This window comes from Gadus morhua, chromosome 4 (genome assembly GCF_902167405.1).
Source record: "Gadus morhua chromosome 4, gadMor3.0, whole genome shotgun sequence".
Taxonomy (NCBI): Eukaryota; Metazoa; Chordata; class Actinopteri; order Gadiformes; family Gadidae; genus Gadus; species Gadus morhua.
In genome coordinates, this window is record NC_044051.1 from 696,817 (window position 1) to 707,493 (window position 10,677).

Here is a 10,677-nt window from a genome sequence, read left to right on the forward strand (position 1 = left end):
GGATGGGTGGGTCTATGTTGTCTCAGATAGTCCAGAGGGCACTGCCATTGGTCCTTTCTGTTATCATGCTCTATGTGGTCATCAAGTTATCTCCCTGTGTGTTTCACCGGATGACCGCCCCCCAACCGACCCCCCCGGGGACTGCCCCGATCTTGTTGCCCCCCCTCAGGGTAGCTGTGTTAGAGACCCCCCCCCCCCCCGTCGTAAGGTCTGGGGCCCCAAACTGCCCCCCGTTTCTAAGGCTAAGCCTTCCTCTGGGCCCTTTAGTGTTGTTCAGACCAACAGAACCACTTTACTGCTGGGGACAGTGAGAGCTGTCAGAGGAAGGTGGAGCTCCACTGCCCAGCAGAGGGCGCTGTCTGGACACTCCATTTCCTTTATTTTACAATTTAAATCTGTTTTGGTTTAATCATGAGTAACCTAATGAGTTTATTTTTTAATAAGCCTACACCTGGTTTCCTTGTGGATGATGAGTATACTTTTTTATGTTTGCTATTGCCTTTTATGCTTCATTTTGTTGATTTATATAATTGTTAATTGTTTACCAGTAGATAAACTGAATTCTCATTTAAAGGGTGATCTTTAAACTACGTTTAATATGATCAAGAGGGAGTTATGTAGAATGTTGATGTACTTTAGTGTCTCTCTGTGTTCACATCTCTTAGTCTAGGAACAGGCCAGTGCCTCTCCTACTGTACGAGGTGTTATTTCCAACATTCTGTCATTTGTGATGTCCCAACAAGGACGAACCAACCCTGTGGTCTGGGACATAGCCAGGGCCATATACCTTATCAAGGGAGACTGTTATTTTGTTATTCACGCTTTCTTTCCTATAATACTGGCCCCAACCCTTTGGTTTGGTGAGAAGAGGGATGGACAGCCAAGGAGCACGTCTGGAGACTGCTCCTCACCTCCTACACTGAGACTATCCCACCTAAGTCTGTACCTGTGCTGTATTACATCCTCCAATAAACCTTCTATTCAACCCTCTGATCCAACCTGGCAAGTTGCTTTGATTTCTACTTCAAGAATTACTACTACGAGGGAGAAATACACTCTGCGTAACTTATCACCGCTGTATCAGCTGTTTTTTTTACCAAATAATTTAACCAACGTTATCGTTTACCCTAAAACAAGATTTTGTTTTGGAAGCCTGGGATATAGCCTGCTTTGCTCGAGTTTATCATTGTTATTATTATGTCCACGCATGGCATAGCCTACTGTTGTTCATTCATGCAACCCCTATGGAAAACATGTTGCAGTTCCGACCTGCCGTGGTACAAAATAGCATCAAAATAGCAACACCAACTGCGCTATCCGCTAGTGCACTTAGACCCGGTATTTGTCGGTCATTTGCGCAACTGCTTTATCGATCTGTAAGATAGCACCATGTATCATTTGCGCCGGAACACGCCTCTGCTCTTCGCCGACACGCCTCTCAGGGCGCAAGTTTAGTGGCGCAGGTTTTCTGCGGGGGGGCATCGGCTCACCCAGGAGGACCCCCTCCCTGGGTTCTGGGTATGGGGGGACCCCTCAGCCTCAGTGTCTCTGTATCGGTTATAGTCTCTCTCTCTCTCTCTCTCTCTCTCTCTCTCTCTCTCTCTCTCTCTCTCTCTCTCTCTCTCTCTCTCTCTCTCTCTCTCTCTCTCTCTCTCTCTCTCTCTCTCTCTCTCTCTCTCTCTCTCTCTCTCTCTCTCTCTCTCTCTCTCTGTGTGCACAGTTGTTGAGGGGAGAGAGAGAGAGGGTAGCCGTATCAGCGACACGATTGGCCGAGTTTAAAGAGTTCCAATGATCTAATTGGACGAGCCCACCAAGGTGTGATGTCAGCTCTCGTTAGCAACCGACCCAGGTGTTGAAGCTGCTTTTAACTGTAACACTTTGAGGTAAAGTCTGCTCACTGTTCAGGAAGCTTCCGGTGGCTAGCCCCATGGGAGCGCAGACTTCCAGAGCGGTGATGGTGGACAGGGTTTGCATGAGAGCGACCCCTCTGGCTGGGAGTGGGAGGTGCAACACACAATGAGTAATGCTTAATATTAGCTTTTGTAGAATGACTTAAATACTTTTACTTTGAAGGAGTAAATCGTCGTCTCATTGTATCATGTGAATTGAGCAAGATGTGTAATTGCAGGAAGTATGCTCACTAGTAATGTGTAGGTGTCTTTTTAAAGAGCCGTTTGGGTGTGCTGGTGCGCTACACGTTGTCTCGCCATGGGACGGTTCCCTCTGCAGAGATGTAGGACGTGAAGGCCTCCCGGATCCTGATGGCTTCCCTCACTGAGTTGTTGGCAGCAACTCTTCCCAGACCCGGCAGTGGGTCCACCTCACCAACTGGGATGTTCCCCCTCAATGCACCTGGGGGGGTTGTCCTCCGCAGGAAGTTCTGGAGAACACAGGTAGCCTCCCGAAGGCGTTCTCCACAACCGGCCCGGCTCGGGACGGACGGTCGCTGAACACCCGGCGCTCTCTTGGCGGGCTGCGACCGGGGGATGGCCTCATGAGGTTTATCCGAAGTGGAAAGGCCTCATCCGCCACAAAGTCCTGTGGCTGTGGTCACATGATGGAGGAGGAGACAGGAGGGGAGGGTGTCCTGGCCGACTTATCTAAAAAGATGTCTCACACACGTACACACACGTACACTACACACACACACACACACACACACACACACACACACACACACACACACAAACACACACACACACACACACAGAGAAGATATGCTACTCATTAACCTGTTGGGCCAGAAGCCGCTCCATTCAGTTGGTGCGCGTTGGCTGTGAGCTGTTGAGCCCAAACACACCAGAGCGATAATGGCAGAACAACGTTAAACGGCCACCGCAGCTCGTCTAGCACAGTTCAATGCATAGGCTACTTATTATTCCATTCTCTACGAGTTCGCCATTGCAGGTCTCCCAACCTGAACCATACCTTGATATGCAGGTGTTATGAAGAGCGCTGACTAAATGGCCTACCGTTGGAGGCGGACCTCTTCCCCTTGCGGGCCAGGGTGAGCTGGACCTGCTGCTGGACCCGGACGCTCCGGTCGACGGAGTGGAACCTGGCCGGGCTCAGGATGTAATGCTCGGCAGGCAGGGCCAGCCTGCTGTCGTCCAGGACCTGAGGGGGGAGAACAGACTTGAAGCAACCCTCGTCCCCCATCCCGGATCCTTCCGGTGTCGGTCCACGACGGCTGGTCGTCTCCCCCTGTTGTGAGGGCATAACTTCTCCGGTATCGGTTACTTATTGTCGTCCGCCTGTGTGTGTTTTATGGGACAGACCAGGTGCGCGGTCCCAGTGCAGTGCGCCAGGACTGTGTAAAGTTGCTATGCTTTGTTTCAGGGCGTCACCCGGTGTCATTTTACCCGAGGCTCTGTTAAAGTGAGACGCCCCGTTCCGCGGGTTCAGGTGAGAAGCTGAACGACAGTTGAGTCATTTGCGTGGCGAGGGAATGACGGCGGTGGATGACACTGAGTGGTGTTGTTTTTTTACCTGAAATTGTAAATTAAAGCACATACGAACACGTACACGCACGCACACGCACTCGCACACACACGCACGCACGCGTATTTCTGTGTGTGTGTGTGTGTGTGTGTGTGTGTGTGTGTGTGTGTGTGTGTGTGTGTGTGTGTGTGTGTGTGTGTGTGTGTGTGTGTGTGTGTGAGAGCCATGATGTATTCGATCCAGAATTGATAAGCCCCCTTCATGGCGGTCAACAGACGGCTTCCTTCCTCCTTCACAGGTCTGTCCTGTTATCCCCCCTCCACCGCCATGACATCATGGAGGACTCTGAGTCCATCTACTCCCCCTGCTGGTTGGTGGTCACACTGCAGCTCAATTAAGATCCCTGACAATATATTGCTTGAATTTTCCCGATGGTAACCTTTCTTTCTGTTTTCTTCTGTAAGGCGAACAATTTGTCTGTCTTTTGTTTCATTGTGTTTGGAGGTTCGTCATCAAGGAATAATCCTTATATTCGTTTTTTTGAGCTGTAGTGGACGACACGTGACCCCTAGGGGGCAGTAAGGAAGCGTCATTCTTTGAACTTTCATGTGTCACTAAAACTAGATTTAGATTAACATCAGACTAGGTTTTAGAAATCATACGTTTTAATCATACACACAATCCTACATCTGTGTGAACTACATCCTGAGGAACCGACAAAAACGGGGGGCACGTTTTGACGTCTGATGTCGCAAAAGGGCTGGTGATGAAATGGCCTGTGATGGATGAGCGGTTTATCAGAGCCAGTGTTAAAATAAGGTCCCCTCTTTTGATGAGACAGAGCTGAACACCTTAGTCATACAGCTATTAGTTCATGATAATAAAGAATATTCCATTAAACGGTTAAGGATTTATTTGATTTGTCAAATGAGGTTTAAACGGGTTAGCAAATATATATGCAAATTGTTTGTGTTCGTCAGTGTTCTTCATTTCGTTAATTGGCGTAACATCTGTAGTTTCTCTTCCTGTCTCTCCCACACATACAAAATAAACGGGCTCTCATGTCGATTATCAAATCGTGGAATAGCGCTGGAGCCGTAGGGAGTGAATGGGCTGCTGGAGCACCCGCTCTGAGCGTCAAACATCACCGGGGATGGCGTTACATTGTAGTGAATGAACCCCCTCTCCGTCTGCAGACAACGCCAAAGGGGCCTTTTCCCGTCAGCGACCGACACTAAAGTGCCCTTGCCAACAGTCGGTATTTGACGGAGTGAGACTGTGTTGCTTAAACAAAGCTCACAGTGACTGCATTTAAAGATTTGTGACTGTGTCAGTCAGCTCTCCTCTCCTCTCCTCTCCTCTCCTCTCCCCTCCTCTCCCTTCCTGTCCTCTCCTCTCCTCTCTCTTATCTCTGCTCTGCTCTCCTCTCCTCTCCTCTCTCCTCCTCCTCCTCCTCCTCCTCTCCTCTCCTCTCCTCTCCTCTCTCTTCTCCTCCTCTTTCTTACCTCTGCTCTCCTCTCTAGCTCATCTAGGATTGTGTTCATTATCGTCGTACATGACACTACGTGTGTCAACATGTCAACCCCATTTAGATGTGTGAACCTAAAATAAATGTAGTACAGCTGAACCCCCACTGGGGGAGTTCCGCTGTAGTGAATCACTATGGTGACGGTGACGCTCACGCTCGTGCTGAGTCCTCCTCCCCATAAGCCACACCCACTGACTGCCTGGACGGCGCGAGGAGAGGGAGAGACCCCGACGCTGTTGGCACGAGAGCCGTGGACCGCGATACCTCTGAGCAGCCAGCAGCAGGGGAATGAATAACGCCATCCAGGGGCGATTCTAGGTTCTGACTTTTGGGGGGGCTGAACCCCAGGAAGCCAAAGGGGTCCATGAAGTAGCCTAAATAAAGTCCTGTCCAAAAGAAAAATTATTCCACGACCTTTATATCTATCTTAACAATAGCTGGCAGTGTCAGCTAAAAATTGCAGTTCTGAACCACAAAAGTGATGAAAGGAAAAAAGACTGTTTGGATGAAAGAATAATCCATGGATGTGAACTGTACAAACAAATTTGAGGTACATTAAATTTCCTATTTTGTAAGTTTCACTCAAAAATGACCATATTTTCCCTTTTTTTTTTTTTTTATAATTTGTATCAACATACATTTTTATTAATGTATGTTTATGCAAAAAAATCAACAAGTACAACCTGATAGTATTTATTTATTTAGATTAATAAAATTAGCGGAAATAACATCTGCAACAACTTAAAACTATTTCCAACTTCAGTTTATTAACTCAATTTGTAACATTTAAACAAGACTGCTAAGTCTGTGTGAGTCTCAAAACAGAGAAACAAGAGCAAATGATTCACTGGGGTTTGCATTTAATTAAAAATATTTTTAAACAGTAAACATTGGTCACTTGTCAGCTTCATCAGCTTATTCCCTTTCAAAAAATTAATATTCATCTTTCAAGCATCAATAAAGACACCAAGTCCCTCTGTCATGACTCTGTAAGATCAAAATTCTTGTAAAACTTCTGACCCTTGGTATTATGTTTATGTAAAATAAAATAAGTAACTTATTCAAATAAATAAATAGATAAGACACTAAGTCCCGTCTGCTGCTCGCGCCCCCCGACACCTTTTATCAGCTGAGGGCGTTTCCATGAGTCTCTTAGTATTAGAACATGTGGTACTTGTTGATTAGGTCAGTTGTTATGGCAATGAATATGCCCTCAGCTGATAAAATAATGCCAGCGTTTTTTTCAGCAGAAAATTAGCACCCATGTCAACTTTTTCTGCTCCTTGCACCTTATCATGCTTATCATGCTACGCAGCATTACAAGCCCCTGCCGACTAAACCATGAAGCAATTCAAGAGGAGGCATAGATAGAAGCGCCTTGCGGTCAACTGTCGTTTAATACATCTGACAGATTATGTCAAGGTTTTAAAATGAATATTATGGTGGTGACCATTGTTAGCTAATGTACTTTAACGACTTCAATGTCATTTTTCACAAACAAAAAAAAGATACAGGGCTTTTGAGGTGAGATTCTGGGCTTCGGTACCGAAAGCCGCCTCCCCGCTCTGCCCCTGTTCCAGCTGAACGGTGGTTTGATCCCCAGTGTCTGCAGCCTAACCTATAGCATCTTATAGAGCAAGATGCCCCCTAAGTTAAACCCTACCTGTTCCATTACCACATATATCCTTAAACACTGTCTAACCCCTACCTGTTCCATTACCACATATATCCTTAAACACTGTCTAACCCCTACTTCTTCCATTACCACATATATCCTTAAACACTGTCTAACCCCTACCTGTTCCATTACCACATACATCCTTTAACACTGTCTAACCCCTCCCTGCTCCATTACCACATATATCCTTAAAGACTGTCTAACCCCTCCCTGTTCCATTACCACATCTATCCTCAAACACTGTCTAACCCCTCCCTGTTCCATTACCACATCCTCCTCCTCATCCTCATCGTCATCCGCTTATCCGGGGGCCGGGTCGCGGGGGGAGCAGCTCAAGCAGGGGGCCCCAGACTTCCCTTTCCCGGGCCACATTGACCAGCTCTGACGGGGGGATCCCGAGGCGTTCCCAGGCCAGTGTTGAGATATAATCTCTCCACCTAGTCCTGGGTCTTCCCCGAGGTCTCCTCCCCACTGGACGTGCCTGAAACACCTCCCAAGGAAGGCGCCCAGTGGGCATCCTTACCAGATGCCCGAACCACCTCAGCTGACTCCTTTCTAAGTAAAGGAGCAGCGGCTCTAATCCGAGTTCCTCACGGATGGCTGAGCTTCTCACCCTATCCCTAAGGGAGACGCCAGCCACCCTTCTGAGAAAACTCATCTCGGCCGCTTGTACCCGCGATCTCGTCCTTTCGGTCATCACCCAGCCCTCATGACCATAGGTGAGGATAGGAACGAAGATCGACCGGTAGATCGAGAGCTTTGCCTTGCGGCTCAGCTCTCTTTTCGTTACAACGGTGCGGTAAAGCGAACGCAATACCGCCCCCGCTGCTCCGATTCTCCGGCCAATCTCACGCTCCATAGTACCCTCACTCGCGAACAAGACCCCGAGGTACTTGAACTCCTTCACCTGGGCTAAGGACTCATTTCCTACCCGGAGTAAGCAATCCACCGGTTTCCTGCTAAGAGTCATGGCCTCAGATTTAGCGGTGCTGATCCTCATCCCAGCCGCTTCACACTCGGCCGCCAGCCGATCCAGTGAGTGCTGAAGGTCACAGGCCGATGATCCAATGAGGACCACATCATCTGCAAAAAGCAGTGACGAGATCCTCAGACCACCGAACTGCAACCCCTCCCCACCACGACTACGCCTCGATATCCTGTCCATGTATATCACAAACAGGATTGGTGACAAGGCGCAGCCCTGGCGGAGACCAGCACCCACTGAGAACGAAACTGACTGGCTGCCGAGAACACGAACACAGCTCTCGCTTTGGGAGTACAAAGATTGGATGGCCCTGAGGATAGACCCCCTTACCCCATACTCCCGCAGCACCTCCCACAGTTTCTCCCGGGGGACCCGGTCATACGCCTTCTCCAGATCCACAAAACACATGTAGACCGGATGGGCATACTCCCAGGCCCCCTCCAGGATCCTTGCGAGAGTGAAGAGCTGGTCCGTAGTTCCACGTCCGGGGCGAAAACCGCATTGTTCCTCTTCAATCTGAGGTTCGACGATCGGCCGAACCCTCCTTTCCAGCACCTTGGAGTAGACTTTACCAGGGAGGCTGAGAAGTGTGATACCCCGGTAATTGGCACACACTCTCTGGTCCCCCTTTTTGAACAGGGGAACCACCACCCCGGTTTGCCACTCCTTTGGCACTGTACCCGACTCCCACGCGATGTTGAATAGGCGTGTCAACCATGACAGCCCCTCAACACCCAGAGCCTTTAGCATTTCTGGCTGGATCTCATCAATCCCTGGGGCTTTGCCACTGCGGAGATGTTTGACTACCTCAGTGACCTCCACCAGGGAAATTGACGACGAAACACCATCAACCTCGAGCTCTGCCTCCAACATAGAGGGCGTGTTATTCGGATTCAGGAGTTCCTCAAAGTGTTCCTTCCAACGTCCGACGACCTCCTCAGTTGAGGTCAACAGAGTCCCATCCTTACTGTACACAGCTTGGATGGTTCCCCGTTTCCCCCTCCTGAGGTGCCGGATAGTCTTCCAGAAACACTTTGGTGCCGACCGAAAGTCCTTCTCCATGGCCTCTCCGAACTTCTCCCACACCCGCTGCTTAGCCTCCGACACGGCAGCCGCTGCAGCCCTTCGAGCCTGTCGGTACCCTGCAACCGAGTCAGGAGTCCTCCAGGATATCATATCCCGGAAGGCCTCCTTCTTCAGTCGGACGGCTTCCCTGACCACCGGTGTCCACCACGGTGTCCGAGGGTTACCGCCCCTTGAGGAGCCTAAGACCCTGAGGCCACAGCTAGCCACCGCAGCTTCAGCAATGGAGGCTTTGAACACCGCCCACTCCGGCTCAATGCCCCCAACCTCCACAGGAATGTCAGAAAAGCTCCGCCGGAGGTGTGAGTTGAAGATACCTAGGACGGGGGCCTCCTCCAGACGTTCCCAGTTCACCCGCACTACTCGTTTGGGCTTACCAGGTCTATCCGGAAATTTCCCCCATTCCCTGATCCAACTCACAACCAGATGGTGGTCGGTTGACAGTTCCGCCCCTCTCTTTACCCGAGTGTCCAAAACATGCGGCCTCAGATCAGATGACACGATCACGAAATCGATCATCGATCTTCGGCCTAGGGTACTCTGGTACCAGGTACACTTATGAGCACCCTTATGTTCGAACATGGTGTTTGTTATGGATAATCCATGACTAGCACAGAAGTCCAATAACAAACGACCGCTCGGGTTTAGATCAGGGAGGCCGTTCCTCCCCACCACGCCTCTCCAGGTGTCTCCATCGTTGCCCACGTGGGCGTTGAAGTCTCCCAGCAGAACTACGGAGTCCCCTACTGGAGCCCCATACAGGACTCCATTCAGGGTCTCCAAGAAGGCCGAGTACTCTGAGCTGCTGTTTGGTGCATATGCACAAACAACAGTCAGAGTTTTCCCCCCTACAACCCTTAGGCGCAGGGAGGCGACCCTCTCGTCTACCGGGGTAAACTCCAACACCGCGGTGCTCAGCCGGGGATTTATGAGTATCCCCACACCCGCCCGGCGCCTCACGCCCTCGGCAACTCCGGAGAAGAATAGAGTCCAACCCTTATCCAGGAGTACGGTACCAGAGCTGAGACTGTGCGTGGAGGTAAGCCCCACCAGATCTAACTGATAGCGCTCCACCTCCCTCACAAGCTCCGGTTCCTTTCCCCACAGCGAGGTGACGTTCCACGTCCCCAGAGCCAGCTTCTGCCGCCCGGGTCTGGTCCGTCGAGACCCCTGACCTTCGCTGCCACCCATGTGGCTGCGCACCCGACCCCAACGGGTCTTCCCACAGGTGGTGGGCCCATGGGATGAAGAGAGGGGGGGTGCCACGTAGTTTGTTCGGGCTGTGCCCGACCGGGCTCCGTGGCAAACCCGGCCACCAGGCGCTCGCCATCGAGCCCTCCGTCTGGGCCTGGCTCCAGACGGGGGCCCCGGGCTTCCTCCGGGCCGGGTCACATCTCCTCTTTTTTCGTTCTTCATTGGAGATTTTTGAACCATTCTTAGTCTGGCCCCTCACCTGAGACCACTCTGCCATGAGAGACCCTACCAGGAGCACAAGGCTCCCGACAACACAGCTCTCAGGTTCACAGGGACACGCAAACCTCTCCACCACGATAAGGTGACGGTTCCAGGAGAAGTCCATTACCACATATATCCTTAAACACTGTCTAACCCCTCCCTGTTCCATTACCACATATATCCTTAAACACTGTCTAACCCCTCCCTGCTCCATTACCACATATATCCTTAAACACTGTCTAACCCCTCCCTGTTCCACCACATATATCCTTAAACACTGTCTAACCCCTACCTGCTCAATTACCACATATATCCTTAAACACTGTCTAACCCCTCCCTGTTCCACCACATATATCATTAAACACTGTCTAACCCCTCCCTGTTCCATTACCACATATAACCTTAAACACTGTCTAACCCCTCCCTGTTCCATTACCACATATATCCTCAAACACTGTCTAACCCCTCCCTGTTCCATTACCACATATATCCTTAAACACTGTCTAA